Source organism: Stomoxys calcitrans, chromosome 1, assembly GCF_963082655.1.
Source record: "Stomoxys calcitrans chromosome 1, idStoCalc2.1, whole genome shotgun sequence".
NCBI lineage: Eukaryota > Metazoa > Arthropoda > Insecta > Diptera > Muscidae > Stomoxys > Stomoxys calcitrans.
Window position 1 is genome coordinate 268661079 of NC_081552.1, and position 25328 is coordinate 268686406.

At 38.8% G+C, this 25328-nt stretch overlaps 1 protein-coding gene across 5 annotated transcripts in view; it reads left to right on the forward strand.

Annotated features, from left to right (window-relative positions):
- Positions 1–25328, forward strand: part of LOC106089974 (trichohyalin) — a 275208-nt gene that overhangs the window by 138642 nt on the left and 111238 nt on the right. For 3 of the 5 annotated variants that reach the window (XM_059360993.1, XM_013255993.2, XM_059360995.1), the window contains one exon: positions 4962–5247. The exons of 1 other annotated variant lie outside the window; for it this stretch is intronic. The gene's annotated coding sequence lies outside the window, so the exon portion shown is untranslated. Of the gene's footprint in view, positions 1–4961; positions 5248–21597; positions 21792–25328 lie in introns of those variants that run through there. One more of the 5 variants, XM_059360994.1, reaches the window with a different exon arrangement.

The following is a 25328-nucleotide window of genomic DNA, read 5'->3' on the forward strand; positions in this document are numbered from 1 at the left end:
ATAGAGGTTTTTTTACATGTAGGCCCATCTGATTAGTGTTTGGCGTGGGATTTAAATGATGCTATATAGGGAGTTCCCCTATGACTCTGAATGCCTGGGTTCGAATCCTGGCTAGAACACCATATACCGAAAATATAACTCTTAGATAAGTTAAAGTTTGTTTCGGTCCATAGATGAATTGAATGCTGAACATTGCAGAAGTCATTGTGTAATAATTCAGTCCAATCGGATAGGAATTGCACCTTGTAGGGGCTCAAGAAGCAAAATCGGGAGATTAGTTTATATGGCAGCTGAATCAAGCTATGCATCGATTCAGACCACATTAGACACATATGTTGAAGGTCATGAGAGAAGCCGTTGTACAAAATTTCTGCCAAATCGGATGAGAATTGCGCCCTCTAGAGACTCAAGAAGTCAAGATCCAAGATCGGTTTATATGGCATCTATATCAAAACATGGACCGATTTGAACCATACATGGCGCAGTTGTTGGATATCATAACGAAACACGTTGTGCAAAATTTTATTCTAATCGGATAAGTATTGCGCGCTCTAGAGGCTCAAGAAGTGAAGACCCATGATCGGTTTATATGGTAGCTATATCAAAACATGGACCGTGCAAGACTACCAAACCTGAGATCATGAGTTCAATCCTCTGTGGGATAAAAATTATTAACACTTGTTTTTAAGGGTAATAGTAGAGAGAGTGACAGAGAGAGCGGTTTTCTACTTGTTTGTCTAAAGCGAACGAGACAAGCAGCGCGAGCCGGACAACGAGAAGCAAATCACATGTGGTGGCTGCCTCGATGGTTTTTTGTCTTGCTTATTGATATTTTGTTGTTATTGTAATATGTTAGCTTGCTAAGAATGCCTTCCAACAACAAATTTATACTTTGGGTTGTTGAGATTCAAAATAAATTGTTGCAGGAACATTTACAAATTTCGTAGTAGTTTTTTTCGACCCAAGTTGTTTTTCAAAATTATTTTTATCAGTGTAGCATCCATGTGAAAACTTCTCAAAGAGGTGTAGCTCTGCGGATTTCAGTTCGAACTCGCCTATAAAAAGGAGGTTTCTATTATTGAGCATGCTCTATTTTTATACCCTCCATCATAGGATGGAGGTATACTAATTGCGTCATTCTTTTTGTTTGCGTCTAAGACCCCATGGGTTTGCGTCTAAGACCCCATGGGTTTGCGTCTTAGACCCCCTAAAGTATATATATTCTTGATCGTCGTGACATTTTAAGTCGAACTAGCCATGTCCGTCCGTCCGCCCGTCCGTCTGTCTGTCGAAAGCACCCTTACTTTTGAAGGAGTAGAGCTAACTGCTTGAAATTTTGCACAAATACTTCTTATTAGTGTAGGTCGGTTGGTATTGTAAATGGGCCAAATCGGTCTATATTTTGATATAGCTGCCATACAATCCGATCTTGGGTCTTGACTTCTTGAGCCTCTATAGGCCGCAATTCTCATCCGATTTGACTGAAATTTCGCACATGGTGTTTTGATATCACTTCCAACAACTGTGTTAAGTATGGTTCAAATCGGTCTATAACCTGATATAGCTGTCATATAAACCGATCTTGGGGCTTGATTTCTTGAGCCTCTAGAGGGCGCAATTCTCGTCCAATTAGATTGAAATTTTGCACATAGTATTTTGATATCACTTCCAACAACCATGCGAAGTAAGGTCCTAATCGGTCAATAACCTGATATAGCTGCCATATAAACCGATCTTGGGTCTTGACTTCTTGTTTAGATTTAACTTTTTCCTATTTTCAAATATTTCGCCCCCACTGTTGCTGTTAGATGTTTAAGTACATGTGTTTTGAGAATTGAGCATGTATACGATTTCCATCTGGCAGCAGTTTTCCATGGAAGATCATAATATTTCGATTTAGATAAGTTGAATGAGAAATATGCATAGAGTTAATCATTTCTTTGATGTCTTCCTTAACTAATCATGGGAAACACCCGTTCATGTAAACCGCAAAATGCCGCTACATTATTGTGAGCAGCGCCCAATACTGCCACCACAGAACAAATTTGATTTAAACTATAAATACAAAAAAAAAACGCCAACTTTTAACCGCAAGATAGATTTAACCTATCGCAGCAATACAAAAAAAGTTGACTACTTGTTTGAGTACTCATGCGTCTTGGGTATTGGCATTGCTGTTGCTTGCTATTGAGCCCTGTGGGGCCGTGGCCAATGTAAGCAAATGGAATGATTAACGATTTGTGTAATTTTCTTCGCCATCATGTCCGGGCCAAGTTGATTTTATCTGCAAATTATGCTCTGCATCGGCCGGAGTGGGATTTTGTTTACTTAGATTTACTCATACTTGAGTGGCCAATCAAACTTCTTGGAGGAAAGAAAAAACAAGCAGCAAAATACGCAAATCAAAAGGTTAAGTGAGTGTTTGCCGTTGTTTTTATTTGCTCAAGTTAACCATCAGTTAACTTAGCCGCTCGCTGTCTTTTCTAGCTAAGAAATCCCTGGAAAGTGGGTGATGGCTCATCACCTTTGAACCTTTTGTTTGTCTTAGTTATCCTCAAAGAGATGGCGAACTCTTCAAAGTTTTGCCTAGTGGCAAAGAGAAATCTCAGGCACGTTGGTAATGCGTCTCATGACAGCACAGGAGGCGTTGGTAATCCTATGGGGGTAAGGATCATATTTGTTTAACTTGCAGAAGTTTTAGTTTATCAACGAAACGTTCGCAAACATTAACTATGAAGAGTTTTTTTAAGAAAATAATAAAAGTGGCTCCACAAGTGAATTCGTGATCCGTTTTGTTAAGTAAGATTTGAAGAGAAATCATAGGGCGGCTTCATTGATTCAGCCTATTAGCATTTTTTTCTCATTGTCATTGAATATAATTAAGATTATAGTACAGAACAGAGAAATAAGATTGTAGCAAGAAATTTCTGCCAAATCGGATAAGAATTGCTCCCCCCCAAAGCTGAAGAAGTCAAGACCCCAGAACTGTTTATATGGCAGCTATATCAGGTCATTAACCGATTTGCGCCATACTTAGCACTTAGCACTTAGAAGTCATAACGAAACACCTTGTGCAAAATTTCAGCCAAATCGGATGAGAATTGCGCCCTCCAGCGGCTCAAGAAGTTAAGATCCAAGATCGGTTTATATGACAGCTATACCAGGATATGGACCTATTTAAACCATACTGTCCCACATTCCATCAACTGATGCTGATGGAATTTGGGACAGTGAGTTATGTTAGGCCCCTCGACATCCTTGGTCAATTTGGCTTAGATCGGTCCAGATTTGTATATAGCTGCTATATACACCGATCCTCCGATTTAGGGTCTTAGGCCCATAAAAGCCACATTTATTATCCGATTTTGCTGAAATTTGGGACAGTGAGTTGTGTAAGGCCCTTCGGCATCCTTCGTCAATTTGGCCCTGATCGGTTCAGATTTGGATATAGCTGCCATATAGACCGATCCGCCGATTAAGGATCTTAGGCCCATAAAAGCCATATTTATTATCCGATTTTGATGAAATTTGGGACAGTGAGTTGTGTTAAGCCGTTCGACATCCCTCAATTTGGCCCAGATCGGTCCAGATTTGGTTATAGCTGCCATATAGACCGATCCTCCGATTCAGGGTTTAGGCCCATAAAAGCCTAATTTTTTTCCGATTTTGATGAAATTTAGGACAGTTGAGTTAGGCCCTTCGACATCCTTCGTCAATTTGGCTCAGATCGGTTCAGATTTAGTTATAGCTGCCATATAGACCGATTTCTCGATTTAAGTTTTTGGGCCCTTAAAAGGCGCATTTATTGTCCGATGTCCCTGAAATTTGCAACAGTGAGTAAAATTTAGCCCCTTGACATACTTCTGCAATATGGCACAGATCGGTCCAGACTTGGATATAACTGCCATATAGACCGATTTCTCGGTTTTAGGGTTTGGGGCCATAAAAGGCGCATTTATTGTCCGATGTCGATGAAATTTGAGTTTAGTTAGGCTCTACGACGCCCTTCTTCATTTTGGCTCAGATCGCTCCAGATTTGAATATAGCTGCCATATAGACCGATCTCTTGATTTAAGGTTTTGGACTCATAAAAGGCGCATTTATTGTCCGATGTCGCTGAAATTTGGGACAGTGTTTTGTGTTAGACTTTGCGACATTTTTCTGCAACTTGGTCCAAATCGGTCCAGATTTGGATATAGTTGCCATATAGACTTATCTCTCGATTTAAGGTTTTGGGCCCATAAAAGGCGCATTTAAAATCCGATTCCACTAAAAGTTGACACAGTGAGTTAGTTTAGGCTTTTCGACAACTATATGTGTAACAATGTTAAAAGGACTAGCACGAAATTTGGCGCGAAAATCATTTGAAAACCTCTGAATAGTATCTGAAAATCGATTCATAATAAGATTCATAGTCATTATTGTGGTATTGCCTTTTTTTCCACTTATAGTAGGCTAGGTGTAGGGTATTATTTAGACGGCTCCGCCCGATGTTTGACTTATAGGTTGCCCAAAAAGTAATTGCGGATTTTTTAAAAGAAAGTAAATGCATTTTTAATAAAACTTAGAATGAACTTTAATCAAATATACTTCTTTTACACTTTTTTTCTAAAGCAAGCTAAAAGTAACAGCTGATAACTGACAGAAGAAAGAATGCAATTACAGAGTCACAAGCTGTGAAAAAATTTGTCAACGCCGATTATATGAAAAATCCGCAATTACTTTTTGGGCAACCCAATATTATACATTTTTTGTTTACCATCTTTTTAAATCATCTGTTCTTCAACGGTTGAAACACTTTTTTCCTCAACAATATTTAATGCAATGAACCGATATGCCTTCTGCATAATTGGAAAATAATTCAAGACAATGGCAAAAACGTAGTCCACCTTATGAGAAATGAATGAATTGCAAATCTAATTCTTTTTTTCTTTCCTTCTACTGCATTGGCTTTCTTTCAGAACACACCGCAATAATTTCAAATAAAAGAGTTCACTTTCTTTTACTTCAACGTCCGTCTGCTTGTGGTCCTCCTACATCTTCTCCCCATCGCCCTCATCTTCCGATTGGAGCAGGTGTTACGGAAACCAGGCTAATACTGAACACAGCCATTGAAGGCAAATCCTAGCCGCCAACAACAACGTCAAACGTTTTCCTTAGCGGCCGCCCTCGCATTTATAATTAGAATTTAACAAGCAGCGCGCAAAGAGCGGATTGGAGTGGAGTGAAACTACATCCATTATACAGGTAGGTAAACTTTTACGCCAAAGCAAAACGAAAAAAGTAGGCTAAAATAACAGCCGCAACAAGAACATCGACAGGCAAATGTTTAGGGCTCGAATGAAAGGGCAAAGAGGGGCACAAATTTGCATAATTGAAGATATCTTTTGGTGCACGTCGCCTCTGCCATGCCACAGAGGGCGAGAGAGGAAGAAAAGGCTCTAAACTTCGTTTAAGCATTTGCGGAGAACTTAATCCTGGCTTGCTGATGGCGACGACCAAGGCACGGCAAGCCATTCGTAGTCCTAGTCATTGTTGGCAATGTGGTTCTTGTTGTTGTTGTTGTGGCTGTTGCCGAATAAAATAATAATAATTTATATTTAATTATATTTTAAGAGCACTATTTCTTGGTTTTCTTTCTCCCACCACAATGCCAGGTTTATAAGTGCGTGTGTGTGCGTGTGTCTAAGATTGTATGCCAAAAGGCTTTCTCTCCATTATGCAATTTTATTTGCGTAATCAGAAATTCTACTCTGGTACTCCAACTGCCTTCAATAATTTGCTTTACCACCGCACCACATCGCTCTTCAAACCTCCTTTGACGCATACAAAAAGCCTCTTATGGCAAAAAGTATTGCTGCTTAGGTGCGATGATGTTCTTGTCGAAATGTTCCAAATAATTTGGTTTTATTTAAGCATCAAAACGAGGTGGCCAGTCGCCATAAATTTAATGCCGAAAGAAGTGCCACATACTTCCAGGACTTGAACTATGCGTAATTTGGGATATTTATGGAGGGGGATACCCTTCACCATGGGAATGGGGGTATACTAATTTCGTCATTCTGTTTGTAACACCTTGAAATATACGTCTGAGACCCCATAAAGTATATATATTTTTGATCGATGTAGGTCGGTTGGTATTGTAAATGGGCCAAATCGGTCCATGTTTTGATATAGCTGCAATATAAACCGATCTTGGATCTTGACTTCTTGAGCCACTTGACTAAAATTTTGCACATAGTGTTTTGATATCACTTTCAACAACTGTGCTAAGTATGATTCAAACCGGTTCATAATCTGGTATAGCTGTCATATAAACCGATTTTGGATCTTGACTTCTTGAGCCAATGAAATTTTGCAGGAGGTGTTTAGTTATGACTTCCAATAAATGTGCTAAGTATGGTTTAAATCGGTCAATGTTTTGATATACCTGCCATATAAACCAATCTGGTATCTTGACTTCTTGAGCCTCTAGAGGGCGCAGTTCTCATCCGATTTGACTGAAATTTTGCATGCGGTGTTTTGTTATTACTTCCAATAAATGTGCTAAGTATGGCGTAAATCGGTTTGTAAACTGATATAGTTGCCATATAAACCGATCTGGGATCTTGACTTCTCGAGCCTCTAGAGGGCGCAGTTCTCGTCCGATTGGACTGAAATTTTGCACGTGGCAGGGCTAAATTTTGCACGTAGCAGGGCTACATCAGCACCCTAGGCACAAGGGCTCTACCCACCGTGTATGAAATATTATCAACGGAATTGCGTGAGGTCTTGAAATCTGAGGTCGGTCAAATTAAAACCAGGAGGCTTAATTTCAGTCAAATCGAATAAGAATTGCGCCCTAAGAAGTCAAGACTCAAGATCGGTTTATATGGTAGCTATATCAGGTTATCATCCGATTTGAACCATACTTGGCGCAGTTGTTGGAAGTCATAGCGAAACACGTCGTGCTATATTTCATTCCAATCGGATAAGAATTGCGCCCTCTAGAGGCTCAAGAAGTCAAGACCCCAGAGCGGCTTATATGGCAGATATATCAGGTCATTGGACGATTTAAACCATACTTGACATAGTTGTTGGATATAATAACAAAATACTTCGTGCAAAATTTCAGTCAAATCGGAAAAGAATAGCGACCTCTAGTGGCTCAAGAAGTCAAGACTCGAGATCGGTTTATATGGTAGCTATATCAAGTTATTGACCGATTTAAACCATACCTTGCGCAGTTGTTGGATACCATAACAAAATACGTCGTGCAAAATTTCTTTCCAATCGGATAAGAATTGCGCCCTCTAGTGGCTCAAGAAGTCAAGACCTAAGATAGTTTTATATGGCAGCTTTATCAGGTTATCATCCGATTTGAGCCATACTTGGCGCAGTTTTTGAATATCACAACAAAACACATCGTGCAAAATTTCATTCCAATCGGATAAGAATTGCGCCCTCTAGAGGCTCAAGAAGTCAAGACCCAAAATCGAATATCAAAACATGGACCGTATGGCCCATTTAAAATCCCAACCGACCTACACTAATAAGAAGTATTTGTGTAAAATTTCAAGCGACTAGCTTTACTCCTTCGAAAGTTAGCGTGCTTTCGACAGACAGACGGACGGACATGGCTAGATCGACATAAAATGTCACGACGATCAAGAATATATATACTTTATGGGGTCTCAGACGCATATTTCGAGGTGTTACAAACAGAAAGACGAAATTAGTACACCCCCCATCCTATGGTGGAGGGTATAAAAACAATGAAGCGATTTTGGATGACTAATATTTGTTTTTCGGTTCTCAAATCCCCAAATATAAAAGGCAACCCTCGTACATATCGTCCCCTACGATATCAGTCTCAGACAAATATTTCGATGTGTTGCAAACGGTAGAGGGTATAAAAAACACGTTTTAGTCAAAGCGAAAATTGTTTAACTAAAAATGGAGCCTTTTTTTCCTTTTGGTCACCTTTTTGAAGCGTGTGATAGAGAGAGAGCGGTAGATTGAGACGAGGGGCAAAGGAACAAATCAATTTTGGGAGCTTCATTCATATTAAATGTCATACAAACACAAACAAAGTAAAACTGTAGGAGTAATAAACACACACAGCTGCCTAGGCATGTAGGATGGTTGGTTGGTTGGCCGGTGTGTAAACACATGCTACTGCTAGAGATGGTGCATGTGTGGATGTGTGGGTTTGCGATTGGGGCAAAAAAAACCCATAATAGAATGAAAACGATAACGACAAGAAGACATGTAGCACGTATTCTCTAGCGAACGTGCATGTGTTGGTGTACATCCTGGCTGATGCCCCCCAAGTATGCCTTTGGAGGAGTATGGCCAAGAGAGAGAGACAGAGAGTGTTTAAAGGGAGCAAGAGAGTATTTAATTGAGTACCAAAGGCAGTGAGTATTAAGGCATCAAAGTGAAGGTATTTCATTAAAATATATTTGCCAACCAATTTCAATGCCGTGTTGTCCGGACGGAGCCGCCGCAAAGAGTCATGCAGAGGATTACCATCAAATCTCACCTGTCCCTCACAAACGATGGCCATCTGTATGTGTCATCGTTCAATCAATGAAATGAGGGCATAGTGCCAATAGTGTTGGTTCCCCTTGTGTTATAGCCATAACGTAACGTGTCACTAAGAGCTTAACAGCTTCGGGGAATATCCTTGTGCCCAAATATCCTTGCCATGCTTTTCTCATTACGTTGTAATTGCTTTTTACTTATTTATTTTTATTTTTTATCAATGCCTCTCGACCCTTGCAAGATTGTTGGCGTTGTGTTTTAAGCTCATTTCGTCGAAGTCTATGCTTAAAATGAAAATGAACGCTTTTAAATAATTCCCACCAGGGGATTATTGCATTACACATCTCACGAAGCGCAGGTATGTGAATGCATGGCATTCCCTATTGATGTCGATGTCCTGCCATGGCTTGCCTCGGCATCTTATACAACAGCAGGATGCAACATAGAAACGTTCGTTTTTTTTTTTTCTTGCTCCTTGTTTACCGCTCAGCACAGCTTTGTTTTCTTTTCGTCTTAAGAGCAGAAAAGGAAAGGACACACCCCCAAAAGGTAAGGGGAAACTATTGGAAAAGTTTTTTTTTTCCACTGTTGCATGCCAGCGCACCTTGCAAAAGTTCCAAAAGGAATTTAGCAAAAGAGTGGATGTATTTTAAATCCCCAGCTTTTCATACCCTCGTAGTATTCCTTGCTGTTTGTTGCTATTTAATGTCAAACAATAAGGGATATTTATTCCTCTTTGTTTTTGTTTGTGTTTTTGTTCTCCCATATAACAAAGATAAAGGATACACCCTGGTCAACCTGCTTGGCATAAGATTTACGATGCCATCACCAAGGTGAAGACAATAGAATGACTATTTTATAACAGTCGGATGCTTCAAGTCTTAACAGGCACGTTTGTGAATTTACAATGCATTAACTCTAAGGAAAACAAGTAAAAGGGTGCTCGGCCGGGCCGAATCTTATATGCCCTCCACCATGGAACGCATTGGCCAAGTATCTCTTTATAGGCAAACAAAAGATAAGAATTGCTATGCTATTGCGAGATATGTCAGTTTATAAACCATACTTGGTTTGAATGTTAAAGACAACAGCAGATCCCATTGTGCAAAATCTCAATTACATCGGATAAGAATTGCGCCCTAGAGGGAGATCGGTTTGCATGGTAGCTATATCAGATTATGCACCGATCCAAACCATATTTGCCATTTATGTTAGAAATCATAGGTGCAGTGACTGTGCCAAATTTCAGCAAAATCGGAGAAGAATTACGTCCTCTATAGGCTCAAGAAGTAAAATCGGGAGATCGGTTTATATGGGAGCTATATCTAACTGTGGACCCATATGGCCCATTTACAATCCAAACCGACCTACACTAGCAAATGACTTTGCCAAAAAATTTTCGTTTTTTGTTGCTAATAGCATTGAATTTGGGGAAGGACAATAAGTTTATACTTGGCTCCTTATGAGGTTGTGAACACACTACACTATTTTAGTTGGTATGTTGAATACCTTTGATCCATTTGCTAAAAATACACTGAAAAAGATTCATGACAAACCAGAAATCGCGATACGAATAGCCAGTCAAATGTGTTTAGCCACACCAAACTTTTTCTGACTTTAAATGTTTTCATACCCATCACCGTAGGATAGGGGGTAAATTCATTTAGTCCTTCCGTTTGCAACATATCAAAATATGAATTTCCGACCCTACAAAGTGTATATATTTCGGATCGTAGAAAAAAATTCTAAGACGATTTAACGATGTCCGTGTGTCTGTCCGTCCGTCTGTTGTAATCACTCTAGAGCCTTCAAAAATTGAGATATTTAGTTGAAATTTGGCACAAATACGTCTTTTTGATGGACGCTGGTTTAGTTCTTGAACGGGCCAAATCGGACCATATTTTGATATAGCTGCTATATAGACCGATTTTCCGACAAAGGGTCTAATGGCCATAAAAACTTTTTTCATCCGATTTTGCTGAAATTTGAAACAGTGAGTAGTTTTAGGCCTCCCGACATCTGATCCAAATATGGTCCATATCGGGGTACATCTACATATGGCTGCCATATATACCGATCTGCCGATGAAGGGTCTGAAGCCCATAAAAGCTTTTGTTTTTAACCGATTTCGCTGAAATTTAAAACAAAGGAATATTTTAAGCCTCCCGACATCTGACCCAAATATGGTTCAGATCGAACTATATTTAGATATAGCTGTCATATAGACCGATCTGCCGATAAAGGGTCTAATTCCCATAAAAGCTTTATTTTTTAACCGATTTCGCTAAAATTTGAAACAACGAGTAGGTTAAGACCTCCCGATATCTGACCCAAATATGGTTCTGATCGGACTATATTTAGATATAGCTGCCATATATACCGATCTCCGAAAAAGGGTCTGAAGCCCATAAAAGCTTTATTTATTACCCGTTTTCGCTGAAATTTAAAACAATGGGTTATTTTAAGCCTCCCGACATCTGTCGTAAATATGGTTCTGATCGGACTACATTTTGATATAGCTGCCATATAGACCGATCTCCCGATAAAGGGTCTAAGCCCCTAAAAGCTTTATTTTTTATCCGATTTCACTGAAATTTGAAACAGTGAGTATTTTCATGCCTCTAAACTACGAACCTAAATATGGTTCAGACCGGACTATATTTAGATATAGCTGCCACATAGACCGATCCGCCGATAAAGGGTCTGTAGCCCATAGGAGATTTATTTTTTATCCGATTTCACTGAAATTTAAAAAAGTGGGTTATTTTAAGCCTCCCGATATCTGATGTAAATATGGTTCTGATCGGACTGACATATAGACCGATTTGCCGATAAAGGGTCCGAAGGCCATAAAAGGTTTATTTTTTACCCGATTTGGCTGAAATTTAAAACATTTAGTTATTTTAAGCCCCCCGACGTCCGACCTGAGTATGGATTAGATCGGTCCATATTTAGATATAGCTTCCATATAGACCGATCTGCCGTTAAAGGGTCTGATGCTCATAAAAGCTTTATTTTTTAACCGATTTCGCTGAAACTTGAAACAGTGAGTATTTTCATGCATCTAAACTACGAACCTAAATATGGTTCAGATCGGACTATATTAGATATAGCTTTCATATAGATCTGCCGTTAAAGGGTCTGAGGCCTATAGAAGCTTTATTTACTACCCGATTTCGCTGAAATTCGCAACAGTGAGTTGTTCTTAGCCTTCTGACACCCGACCAAAATATGATTCAGATCGGACTATATTTAGATATAGCTGCCATGTATACCGATCTGCCGATAAGGGGACTGAAGCCCATAAAATCTTTATTTATTTTCACCGGATTGCGACGAAATGGGGTTTACATTTATACCCGAGGTGGTGGGTATCCAAAGTTCGGCCCGGCCGAACTTAATGCCTTGTTACTTATTTTTCTATGCCGCTGTGCATCGTAAACATCCTTGAAGCCTCGATACCACGATATGTAATGTTTTTCTCAAAACATGACATTATATGGCCAGAAGATTTTTATTCGTACACTTTATGCTTCGGAATACTTTGGGTTACCTCTATGCTAACTCGGGCTACAATTTTACAAAAACAGGTTTTTGGAGTCAATTATGAGTCATTTTTAGCATTTAGAATAAAGACGATTTTTCTTCTAAAACAAATAGAAACATTCAAAGACATTCCTCCTATGATAAAAAAAAATCCCCTTCAATTCTTTGCCAGAAAATATCAGGTCCCTATTCCCATACATCTACTAAAAACGAAGCTACCATCTTTGGTCACAAAAGGTTAAATCCTCTAAAACGTTAAGTAGATTAGCATAATTTACTTAAAAGCCTTTAAGTCATTTCCATTGAAGTTCTTTAACGAAATCCTTCTTCCTCTCTGTTGCTCACTCTCTCTCTCTCTCTCTCTCACTCCCTCTCTCTCTGGTTATATATTCAAGTGAATGCCAATCCCTTTTAAGATCGTTGAATGAAAATGACTGGCAATGGTGACAGGAATTAAATTAAATCCATACCCTGCTCCATCATTCATTCATTCTCTTTTTCATGCAATGTGTGGAGGGGGCCTCTCTTTCTCAAAAATATATTTGAAGTACAAATTTTATTTATTTTTGTCACTAGTCGTGTTGTAAAAATCAACGACAACGATGTTGTCGACCTTGTCGTTCGCTTTGCATAGTAATCCTTACGGAGTCGTAAAGAAAATCCTTTTTTAATCCTGCTTGAGTGGTATTTATTTTTAACTGTGCCCATGCATCGTCAAACCGCCGCTTGACAAGGCAGCAGCCGCCTTTCAATCCAACCATCCATTCTGTCATTCATTGAGTTTAATACAATTCCACAAAAGCTGACAGACAATCCCAGTACATTTGTTAATTTCTGCATGGTTGAAATTTCAAAATGTTTTAAAGTCTCTGCAGAGCGATTTTTTTTTTGTCATTTGTTTTCCTTTTTTCAACACTGTAAAATCTGGAGGGGGAGGGGGGAATCTACAGGCTACAAATAAAACTGTATTAACTTTCGAATTTTTCTCCGAAACATTGACACTGTCAGGCTTGGCTATTTCACTTTGGTCTTCCCATTTCACTGAAGGCAGGCAGGCTGGCGCGCAAGCAGGTTACTATTTCACTTTGTCAACTTGGCCAATTAAAGTGTACGACCGATTGTATTTCAAAATCTTTAGCCATTCCCTTTAGATAGGGATTGGGGTTTAATTGTTGCTTTTATGTTGGCGATATTGTGAAAATGACACCAAGTTAAGTGCTATTTACAGCTGCCGCTGTTGCATCAAAGCCGGCTAGGATCAAGTCAGCAATTGAAATGCCGTTGCCCTTTGCAAGTGAAAGAGTCATAGCTACCATTTTGTAGAGGTATTGGAATGTGATATGAGATGCGAAAAAGTAGCTAATGTGGTGAATGATGCTGCACGCTTTGCCGTGATAATTTTAAGAAAAAAAAGAACAAACTCAAAGTTAGTACAAGCGTCTATAAGACAACTTTGTTGAAAATCCAATAGACTTAATGGTGCCTGAGTTAAGGTCCAGCCTGTATAATGGCTGACTTGAAGATAAAATTGAAATAATGTATCAAGCTAACTGCTTGAAAAATCACACAGGCACTACCTATCGATTTTAACTCCCTATCCTCATAAACTGAAGCTTAAAACGCTTAAATAAATAGAAAATATAAATTTGCCCATAATCGACAAGTGTCATAACGCCCAGCGAGCATAAGGTCCAAAATCAAATATTTTTTTTTATTAAAATCACTTCTGTAATATAAAAAGCTTTACTTAGCCGAATTCACATTACAATGTTAATAGGAAACAAGTAAAAGCGTGCTAAGACCGGCCGGGCCGAATCTTAAATATCCTCAACCATGGATCGCATTTGTCGAGCTCTTGCCACGGTATCTCTTTTTAGGCAAAATAATAAAAAAGAAAAGAATTGCTATGTTATTGGAACAATATCCAGTTATGGACCATAGTTGAACTGAATATTGGAAACCATAGTGGAAGTCATTGTGTAAAATTTTAGCCAAATCTAATAAGAGTTGCGCACTTTAGGGCTTGAAGAAATAAAATAGGGAGATCGGTTTATAAGGGAGCTGCATTAGGCTATAAACCGATTCAATGCTATTTTCGACACATGTAAAAGGTCATGAGAGAAGCCTTTGTACCAAATTTCAGCTAAATCGGAATTATTTTTCGCCCTCTAGTGGCTTAAGAATTCAAGACCTTAGATCGGTTTATAAGGCAGCTATATCAGTTTATGGACCGATTTGAACCATTTTTAATACAGTTGTTTGAAGTCATAAAAAATTCGTTATGCAAAATTTTAGCCAAATCGGATAGGAATTGTTCCTGTAGAGGCTTACGAAGTCAGGACCCTAGATCGGTTTGTATGGCAGCTATCAGTTTATGGACCGATTTGAACTATTCTTAGCACAGTTGTTGAAAGTCATAATAAAACACCTCATGCCAAATTTCAGCCAAATCGGATAATAATTGCGTCCTCTAGTGGCTCAAGAAGTCAAGACCCAGATCGGTTTATATGGCAGCTATATAAGGTTATGGATCGATATGAACCATTCTCAGCGCAGTTGTTGGAAGTCATAATAAAACACCCCATGCAAAATTTCAGCGAAATCGGATAATAATTGCGTCCTCTAGTGGCTGAAGAAGTCAAGACCCTAGATCGGTTTATATGGCAGCTATATCAGGTTATGGAACCGATTTGAACTATCTTAGCACAATTGTTGAAAATCGTAATAAAACGCCTCATGCCAAATTTCAGCCAAATCGGATAAGATTTTTGCTCTCTAGCGGCTCAAGAAGTCAAGATCCCAGATCGGTTTATATGGCAGCTATATCAAAACGTGGACCGATATAGCCCGTTTACAATACCAATCGACCTACACCAACAAGAATTTCAAGCGAGTAGCTTTACTATTTCGAAAGTTAGCGTGCTTTCGACAGACAGACGGACGGAAGGAAGGACAGACTGACAGACGGACGGATGGACGGACGGACGGACGGACGGACGGACGGACGGACGGACGGACGGACGGACAGACAGACAAACAGACAAACAGACAGACAGACAGACGGACGAACGGACGGACGGATAGACGGACGGACATGGCTAGATCGACATAAAATGTCACGATGATCAAGAACAGGTATACTTTATGATGTCTCAGACGAATATTTCGAGTAGTTACAAACAGAATGACGATATTAGTATACCCTCATCCTATGGTGGAGGGTATAAAAATTCAATTTTTAACGAAAAGAAATAACCTTCCAAAAAGATGAAATAGTCCCCAAAATTACTTTGGTGGTCATTTCGTCCACCACCTCTATGGTACAGGGTATTATAGATTTGTGCATTTGTTTACAACGCTAAGAAGGAGAAGGGCTATACCCGTCAATAAGTATAGGGATCGACTTTGAATCACTTCCTGATTCGATTTAGCTTTGTCCGTCTGTCTGTCCGTGTATTCTTGTAATCAAGGTACAGGTCGCATTTGTTGTCCGATTTTCACAAAATTTTGCACAAGTCTCCTTTTTGGTCCAAGGAACGAACACCATTGATTTTGAAAAAATCGGTCCAAATTTAGATATAGCTCCCATATATATCTTTCATCCGATGTGCCCTTTTAAAGCTGTAGAAGCCACAATTTTGGTCCGATCCTTACAAACTTTAGCACGATATGATTTTTTTAACGACCCACAAAGCTTGCAAAATTTTATTGAAATCGGTCTAGATTTAGATATAGCTCCCATATATAACTTTCATCCGATATGCCCTTTTAAAGATGTAGGAGCCGCAATTTTGGTGCGATCTTTACAAAATTTGGCACGAATTACTTTTTGTGGCATCCCAATATGTGTGAAAAATTTCTCTTAAGTCGGTTCAGATTAAGATATAGCTCCCATATATAACTTTCGTCCGATTTGACCTATTAAGGTTGTAGAAGGCACAATTTTGGTCTGATCTTTACAAAATTTGGCATGGTGCGTTTTATTCAACGTCCCCATATGTGTGTAAAGTTTCATAACAATCGGTTCAGATTTATATATAGCTCCCATATATATTTTTCATCCGATATGGTTTTTTAAGGCTGTAGCAGGCACAATTTTGGTTCGATCTTTACAAAACTTGGCATGGGTCATTTTATTCAACGTTCTCGTATGTGTGCAAAGTTTTATAAAAATCGGTCCAGATTTAGATATAGCTCCCATGTATAACTTTCATCCGATATGGTCTTTTAAGGCTGTAGCAGGCACAATTTTGGTTCGATCTTTACAAAATTTGGCATGGAGCGTTTTATTCAACGTCCTCATATGTGCGCAATCGGACCAATAAAAATCGGTCCAGATTTAGCTCCCATATATATTTTTCATCCGATATGGTCTTTTAAGGCTGTAGCATGCACAATTTTGGTCCGATCTTTACAAACTGGCACTGGCACTGAGCATTTTATTCAACGTCCTCATATGTGTGCAAAGTTCCATAACAATCGGTTCAGATTTAGATATAGCTCCCATAAAACCCAATGGGCGTTCTGGCCGATTTTTTGACGATCATAATTCCCAAAACAATTTGTTATGACTGCATAAGGGTAGGTCATAATGCCCAAAAATGTTTTTGGGCATTATGTCCCCTGGGCGTTATAACCGGTCACCAGGTGTAACCACCTCTCAACATTTTTTTTCTAATGTTTTCGCCAGGACTCGAACCCAGGACATTTGGACATGTCCACATGTCCTGGATAAGTGGACATGCTTACCTCTGCGCTACGGTGGCCTCATAAATAGACCTCCTGAATAGACATTTTGTCCTTATAAACCAATTCAACCAATTTGATGTCTTTCGCAAAACTTTTCCATCTATTCGATTACAATTATGCATGTAAAGCACATTTAACCCAATAACCACTTTGGAGAAGGGTTATTGGGTTAAACCAAAAGGTTTACATTGCGATACATTTATATATCCCTACGTTTTATCTTCAATGAATTGCATCAAAACTTTAATGAATATTTCCAAGTCATTAAAAATCTCTCACAGCAATTGTACATCAACTCGTAGATGTATGCAAATGTGAAACAATCGACGTTTGTCTTTTATTTGATGCAACGAAAATTATTCATGACTTTCGAACACAACAAAAAAAAGCCCCAGGGTAACTAAAGCCAGAAACAACTTGACGTTAAGAAGCAACCAACTGAAAAGAAAATGATGGGGATAACCTGAAATTGTTACAATTCTCCCTAGAAGTCATGTCATTTATACTTCCGTGCTTTCGCTGCGCTCGCTTTCTCTCTCTCTCTCTACCAGATTTTGCTTTTCCCCCCTTACAATTCAATTACAATTTCAATTAAAAAGTTATGATGACTTCACAATAAACGTCAGCTGAAGCGGAAATTCTCCGGCAAATGGGCCAAGGAGAGCGCGTAAAAGATAGAATGCAACAGAGTACAAGAGACACAGCAACATTTGCAAATTAAAATAATTTAATCGAAAGGAAATCGAGTAAAGCACAAATGCCAATTAGAATAATGAAACGATGCTATTTAACACTTGGCACTTAACACTCAATTGCCGAGGCGTAAAGGCGTTAGACAAATACCAGAGGAGCAAGCACTTGTTAATACTGGCGAAGCAAACTAAATAGTTTTTAATTGCAGCAAGGAGTCTACCATTGCTTTGAACTCAAATGTAGGAATCGTTGTCTACTAAACGCTGAAAGGGTGCTGCAGTGCGTATGAGTCATATGCTGTACACTGTAGCGGTGCAAGGGTGCGTATGATTTATAATAATTTTTGCCCTACTCTCGCCATGATGAGACATTCATACTACGTGTTAAACGATTTGGAACATTTTAAAATTTTTAAGAGGAGTTACAATGTTATTAATGAAAACACGAGATGCACTTGACACCGGGGGCGTTTGATTAATGAACTTTTATCTTTGCTTGCCAAAGTCGTTGGCGATTAGCTACCGGAAGATATGACAATTTTGGTTTGTTTTTGTTTTACGAGCAACTATCTGTAGATGACATTAGTGTTAATGGTCAATTATGTTGATAAGCTAACAAAGGCGGCGGTGGCGGCGTTACATTCGTTTCTCCCCATACACCTCTTATCATGATTAATGGGCTCAATGGTGATTAACATTAGCCGTGGCCGACCGCCAAAAATGACGCTGATGCCGACGCCGACGTCGACGACAACAACGATATTAACTGGTAGGCCAAACAATAGTCAATGTTGTGATTTAAAAATCCACGTTTATGATTAATCGCTGTGGTTTATGCGCTACATTTATCTTAAATGCCGGCTATAAAAAAAAAACACAACTGATTATTAATCTGGCTTGTATTTATGTTCGCTTGTCGCTGACGGCGGGAGTCACAAGAAATAAAGTCCCCCCGCTTCCTTCCTCTTACCCTCTAAAGAAATTGAAAAGCTAATGCCGTTATCATTAACTTGGCCAACCTCCTATTGGCATTATTTGTCAACTATTATTGAATAATTAATGCCCCAAGTGACTTCGATCGACAGTGAGAGATGTGAACAAGTCATTGAGGGGAGCTATTTGTCTAGCCAATACTGGACGATTCATTCAAATTGCGATAAACAACAACTAATGCGGAAATATGTAAATTTGGTTAACATACACATAGCGATTGTAAAATGGCAAAAATGCGTTACGTAAAACCTTAAAATCCAACACAATAAATATTTCGTTGGTAGGCCAGGCCAAATGTATTTAAATACAAATCATAAAAAACTTTCGACCTTTCATAATTTTCATATACTCTTGGAAAATTCCAACATTAATCTAGGTCCATTATGCTGTGAAACCATTTCGCGGCAATTTCAATAGTGTGATGCACAGAAGGCCACCGTAGCGCAGACGTTAGCAAGTCCGCCTATGACCCTGAACGCCTGGGTTCGAATCCTGACAAGACCATCAGAAACAAGTAAAAGCATGCCAAGTTCGGCCGGGCCAAATCTTATATACCCTCCGCATTTTTTCGAGTTCTTGCCACGGTATCTCTTTTTAGGAAAACAAAGGATAAAAGAAAGGAATTGCTATGCTATTGGAACAATATCAAGCTATGGTTCATTTCGGACCATAATTGAATTGATTGTTGGAGACAAAAGTAGAAGTCATTGTGTAAAATTTCAGCCAAATCTATTGTAGTAAGAATTGCGCACTTTTGAGGCTGAAGAAGTAAAATAGGGAGATCGATTCATTAGGGCAACATATATTTATACCCAGCACCGAAGGATGGGCGTATATTTATTTTGTCATTCCGTTTGCAACACATTGAAATATCCATTTCCGACCCTATGAAGTATAGATATTCTTGATCAGCGTAAAAACTTAAGACGATCTAGACATCTGTCTGTCTGTTCAAATCACGCTACAGTCTTCACAAATAGAGATATTGAGCTGAAACTTTGCACAGATTCTTTCTTTGTCTATGAGCAGGTTAAGTTAGAAGATGGGCTATATAGGACTATTGCTTGATATAGCCCCCATATAGACCGATCCGCCGATATAGGGTCTTAGGCCCATAAAAGCCACATTTATTATCCGATTTTGCTGAAATTTGCGACAGTGAGTTTTGTTAGGCCCTTCGATAACCTTCGTCAATTTGGCCCAGATCGGTTCAAATTTGAATATAGCTGCCATATAGACCGATACTCCGATTTGGGGTCTTAGGCCCATAAAAGCCACATTTATAATCCGATTTAGCTGAAATTTTTGGCAGTGAGTTTTGTTAGGGCTCTCGACATCATTCGTCAATTTGGCCCAGATCGGTTCAGATTTGAATATAGCTGCCATATAGACCGATCCTCCGATTTAGGGTCTTAGGCCCATAAAAGCCACATTTATTATCCGATTTTGCTGAAATTTTTGAGAGTGAGTTGTGTTAGACCCTTCGACATCCTGCGATAATTTGGCCCGGATCGGCTCAGATTTGGTTATAGCTGCCATATACACCGATCCTCCGATTTAGGGTCTTAGTCCCATAAAAGCCACTTTTATCATCCGATTTTGCTGAAATTTGGGACAGTGAGTTGCGTAAAGCCCCTTGACATCTTTCTTCAATTTGGCTCAGATCGGTCGAGATTTGAATATAGCTGCCATATAGACCTATCTCTCGGTTTTAGGTTTTGGGGCCATAAAAAGCCCATTTACTGTCCGATGTCGCCGCAATTTGGGACAGTGAGTTATGTTAGGCCCTTCGACATCCTTTTTCAATTTCACTCAGATCGGTCCAGATTTGGATATAGCTGCCATATAGACCGATCCCTCGATTAAGGGTATTAGGCCCATAAAAGCCATATTTATTATCCGATATTACTGAAATCTGGGACAGTGAGTTGTGTTAGGCCCTTCGACATCCTTCGTTAATTTGGCCCAGATCGGTTCAGATTTGGATATAGCTGCCATATAGACCGATCTCTTGGTTTTTGGTTTTGAGGCCATAAAAAGCGCATTTATTGTCCGATGTCGACGCAATTTGGGACAGTAAGTTATGTTAGGCCCTTCGACATCCTTCTTCAATTTCATTCAGATCGGTCCAGATTTAGATATATCGGCCATATAGACCGATCCTCCGATTTAGGTCTTAGTCTCATAAAAGCCACATTTATTATCCGATTTTGCCGAAATTTGGGACAGAGTTAAGGCCCTCCACATATTTCTGCAATTTGGTCATGGCCCCAAAAAAGGCCCATTTATAATCCGATTTAACTGAAATTTGACACATTGACTTATGTTAGGCTTTTCAACATCCATGTTGTATGTTGGTCCAAATCGGATCATATTTCAATATAACTGATATGGGACATAAAGTATGCAATTTTCACCGGATTTTGATGAAAGGTGGTTTACATATACACCCGAAGTGGTGGGTATCCAAAGTTTGGCCCGGCCGAACTAAACGCCTTTTTACTTGTTTTAATTTACTTGTCAAGTTTTCAATGGAATGCATTTTTAAGATATTCAAAAACAACAGTCTGCAATAAACCTAAAAACATTTTATTTTTGTTCTAAAAAATTTTTAGACTTTCATATTTTCTTTAGTTGAAACATTTTTTACTACATTGCTCGAAGTCGAGATAATTTTTTCGACACTGACTCCGGGCAAAATTGCTCGACTCTGACTTGGCAGTCCTGGCCCGAACGGTGACGAAAACATCTGCAGCAAACGTTGAACCAGCTGTAGTTATAATGTCCTTGCAGGAACTCTTTTGTTGTTGCACAAATACCTTGAGCCTATGCCTTCAAACTGTTCAAACAGAATTTTAAGATTTCATAGCATTTAAAATATACATATATGACGAAAAATAATTTTTTCAGTATTTTATTCTGCATGCGATATAAGTTCTTGATTACAGATCATCATAATTTTTGCGACACTTTATATGACCAATTCGTCGCCAAAGTCTTCATGATGTCATCCCGTTAGAGATAAATATGACAGTTGTTCTTATAAATAGACTTTGGATATCACCAAAGGGAATCAGTCTTAGTTAGAAAGTGAACAAATGCAGATCAAATATTTGTGTCGGTAGTGTGTCATTCGAGCTTAATCACCCAGTTCTACGAAAACTATTCAACTCAACTCGCCATTACAAACGAAAGCACGAACATTAAATATTTACCCATTATTAAAAATTCATAAAGTGATGCGCACAAAAAAGGCAAAATAACATCAAGACGACAAACATCAGTGTTAGTATGCGCAAAAATGTTTAATTATTGATAATTGGCATGGCAAACAAGTGTCTAAATGTTTACCTCGAAAACAATGGGTTTTTGAAAAAACGAAAAAAAAATGGAATGAATGCAAAAATTCCTTGGTCAACACCAAGTATTTGTTGCTCAATTAGTAGTAATGCAGAAAATATCGATAACATACATTTTTTCAATTGCCTTTGAGGAAATGCATCAATAATTTCTATGTTAACATCGTGTCTAAAGTAGCAAATTAAGAGCCGAGTGCTTTGAGTTCAAGAAAACACCCATTCACAGCTTTGCTTTGAAAGTCAAGTGTGCAACACTAAATACTCGAAATAACTGAACAACATAAAATGTGTGTGTGCTTTGAGCAAATCATGAGTATTTCAATTGAAATCAAGGAAAACTATCTCACGAATTAAAAGTGTCTTACAAATAAGGCAGGTGATCACCTGCACTGCAAATGTGGCATAAACCGCAATCGTTTATGAGTGTAATCATCATCATCATCATCATCATTTAAGTGTCAACTTCATCTAATATTTGCTTGGAGTTGTTGTGGCTCATGGTTGGCCAAAAACACTTCAGTGATATAAAAGTGACTCCAATAAAGAAAAACTAGTTTTTGTAAAGCTCCCACAGGGTCCAATAGATAAAAAAAAACGTCTTGACAGAAGTGTATGGCTATTATTGATCGCCAATTGAAAAATACGGTGCATTTAAGGTAGAATAAAGTCAAATAAAACCGTTTAAATTTAAATCCAGTTATACTGAAATATCGGTCGTTTAGAAAAAACTAGAAATCAAACGAAAAACAAGTAAAAAGTGGTTAAGTTCGGCCGGGCCGAACTTTAGATACCCACCACCTCGGGTATATATGTAAACCACCTTCAATCAAAATCCTCTGAAAATTGCATACCTTATGTCCCATAGTAGTTATATCGAAATATGTTCCGATTTGGACCAAATACTAATAAGTAAAAGTCATTGTTGTATAGTAGCTATATCTAAAAATAAACCGATCTGAATTGTATAAGACAAGGATGCCGAAAAGCCTAACATATATCACTGTTTAAAATTTCAGTGACATCGGATTATAAATGCGCCTTTTATGGGGCCAAGACTTTAAATCGAGATATCGGTCTACATGGCAGCTATATCCAAATCTGGACCGATTTGGGCCAAGTTGCAGAAAAATGTCGAAGAGCCTTACACAACGCACTGTCCCAAATTTTGGCGAAATCGGACAATAACTGCGCCTTTTAAGGACCCAAAACCTTAAATCGAGAGATCAGTCTATATGGCCGCTATATTCAAATCTGGATCGATCTGGGCCAAATTGACGAAGAATGTCGAAGAGCCTAACACAACTCACTATCTCAAATTTTGGCGAAATCGGACAATAAATGCGCCTTTTATGGCCCCAAAACCTTAAATCGAGAGATCGGTCTATATGGCAGCTATATCCAAATCTGGACCGATCTAGGCCAAATTAACCAAGAATGTCGAAGGGCCTAACACAACTCACTGTCCCAAATGTCAGCAAAATCGAACAATAAATGTGGCTTTTATTGGCCCAAGACCCCAAATCGGAGGATCCCTCTATATGGCAGCTATATCCAAATCTGGTACGATCTGGGCCAAATTGACGAAGGCTGTTGAAGGACCTCACACAACTCACTATCTCAAATTTCAGCGACATCCGACAATAAATGTGGCTTTTATGTGCCTAAGACCCTAAATCGGAGGATGGGTATATATGGCAGCTATATCCAAATCAGGACCGATCTAAGCCAAATTGACGAAGAATGTCGAAGGGCCCAAAAAGACTTACTGTCCCAAATTTCAGCGACATCAGATAATAAATGCGCCTTTTATGGTCCCAAAACCTAAAACCTTGTGATCGGTCTATATGGCAGCTATATCCAAATCTGGACCGATCTGTGCCATACTGCAAAAGTACATCAAGGGGCTTAACTTAACTCACTGTCCCAAATTTCGGCGACATAGGACAATAAATGCGCCTTTTATGGGCCCAAAACCTTAAATCGAGAGACCGGTCTATATGACAGCTATATCCAAATCTGAACCGATCAAGGTCAAATTGAAGAAAGATGTCTAAGGGCCTAAGACAACCCACTGTCCCATATTTAAGCAAAATCGTATAATAAATGTGGCTTTAAGGGGCTAAGGCCCTAAATCGGAGGATCGGTCTATATGGCAGCTATATCCAAAGCTAGACCGATCTGGGCCAAATTGGCGAAGGATGCCGAAGGGCCTAACAACTTACTGTCCCAAATTTCAGCAAAATCGGATAATAAATGTGTCTTTTATGGGCCTTAGACCCTAAATTGGCGGGATCGGGAGGATCATTCTATATGGCAGCTTATTCAAATCTGGACCGATCAGGGCCAAATTGAAGAAACATGTCGAGAGGCGTAACACAACTCACTGTCCCAAAATCGGATAGTAAATGTGGCTTTTATGGGCCTAAGACCTTAAATCGGCGGATCGGTCTATATGGGGGCTATATCAAGATATAGTCCGATATAGCCCATCTTCGAACTACAACCTGCTTATGGACAAAAAAAAGGATCTGTGCAAAGTTTCAGCTCAATATTTCTATTTTTAAGGACTGTATCGTGATTTCAACAGACAGACGGACGGACAAGGCTAGATCGTCCTTGATTTTTACGCTGATCAAGAATATATATACTTTATAGGGTCAGAAATGGATATTTCGATGTGTTACAATCGGAATGACAAAACGAATATACCCCCTATCCTTCGGTGGTGGGTATAAAAAGTAGGGCCTGTGTATTACTCACTGTTCCAAATTTCAGAGATATTTGGTTTTCATGGGCTTAAGACCCCAATTCGACAGACCGGCCTATATGACAGCCATATCCAACCATGGTCTGATTTGGACCAAATTCGGTTCAAACTTCCGAGGGCCGAAACAAATACAACTTCTTTTATTGGCTTAAGACCCCAAATCGGCAGATGGGTCTATATGGCAGCTATATCCAAATATGATCCGATTCAGCGCATTCAATTACTTAACCTATAAATTTTAAGCCTATTATTTGGATTTTTTTCCGGTTATAGTGTGATTATAACAGACGTATGATCAATAATACAGTGGCACAGATATGTCTACGTACCTTTTCTTAAATAGCTTTAATGTCAACTGAAAGTAAAGTAGTTAGGAAAAGACTTTACCCCATTTTTTACTAATTATAATACTAGCAACCATGGTAAGCAACTATAGCAACAAAAAACATCACTAAGAACAAAGTTTTAGTACAAAAATTTCGTTTTGTTGAACATGGTTTTTGAGTGTGGTATGTAGACTTTTCAGTGCCACTGTATATAAATACTTTATAGGGTCGGTAATGGATATTTCGAGTCAAAGTGCCAATACCTGCATCCTTTGGTGATGGGTATAAAAATATTGACACAATGAAAATCTTAAATCTTCCTTTAAAAAATATTTGTTTAAATTTAAAAAAGTTGGCTACCACTTCAAAA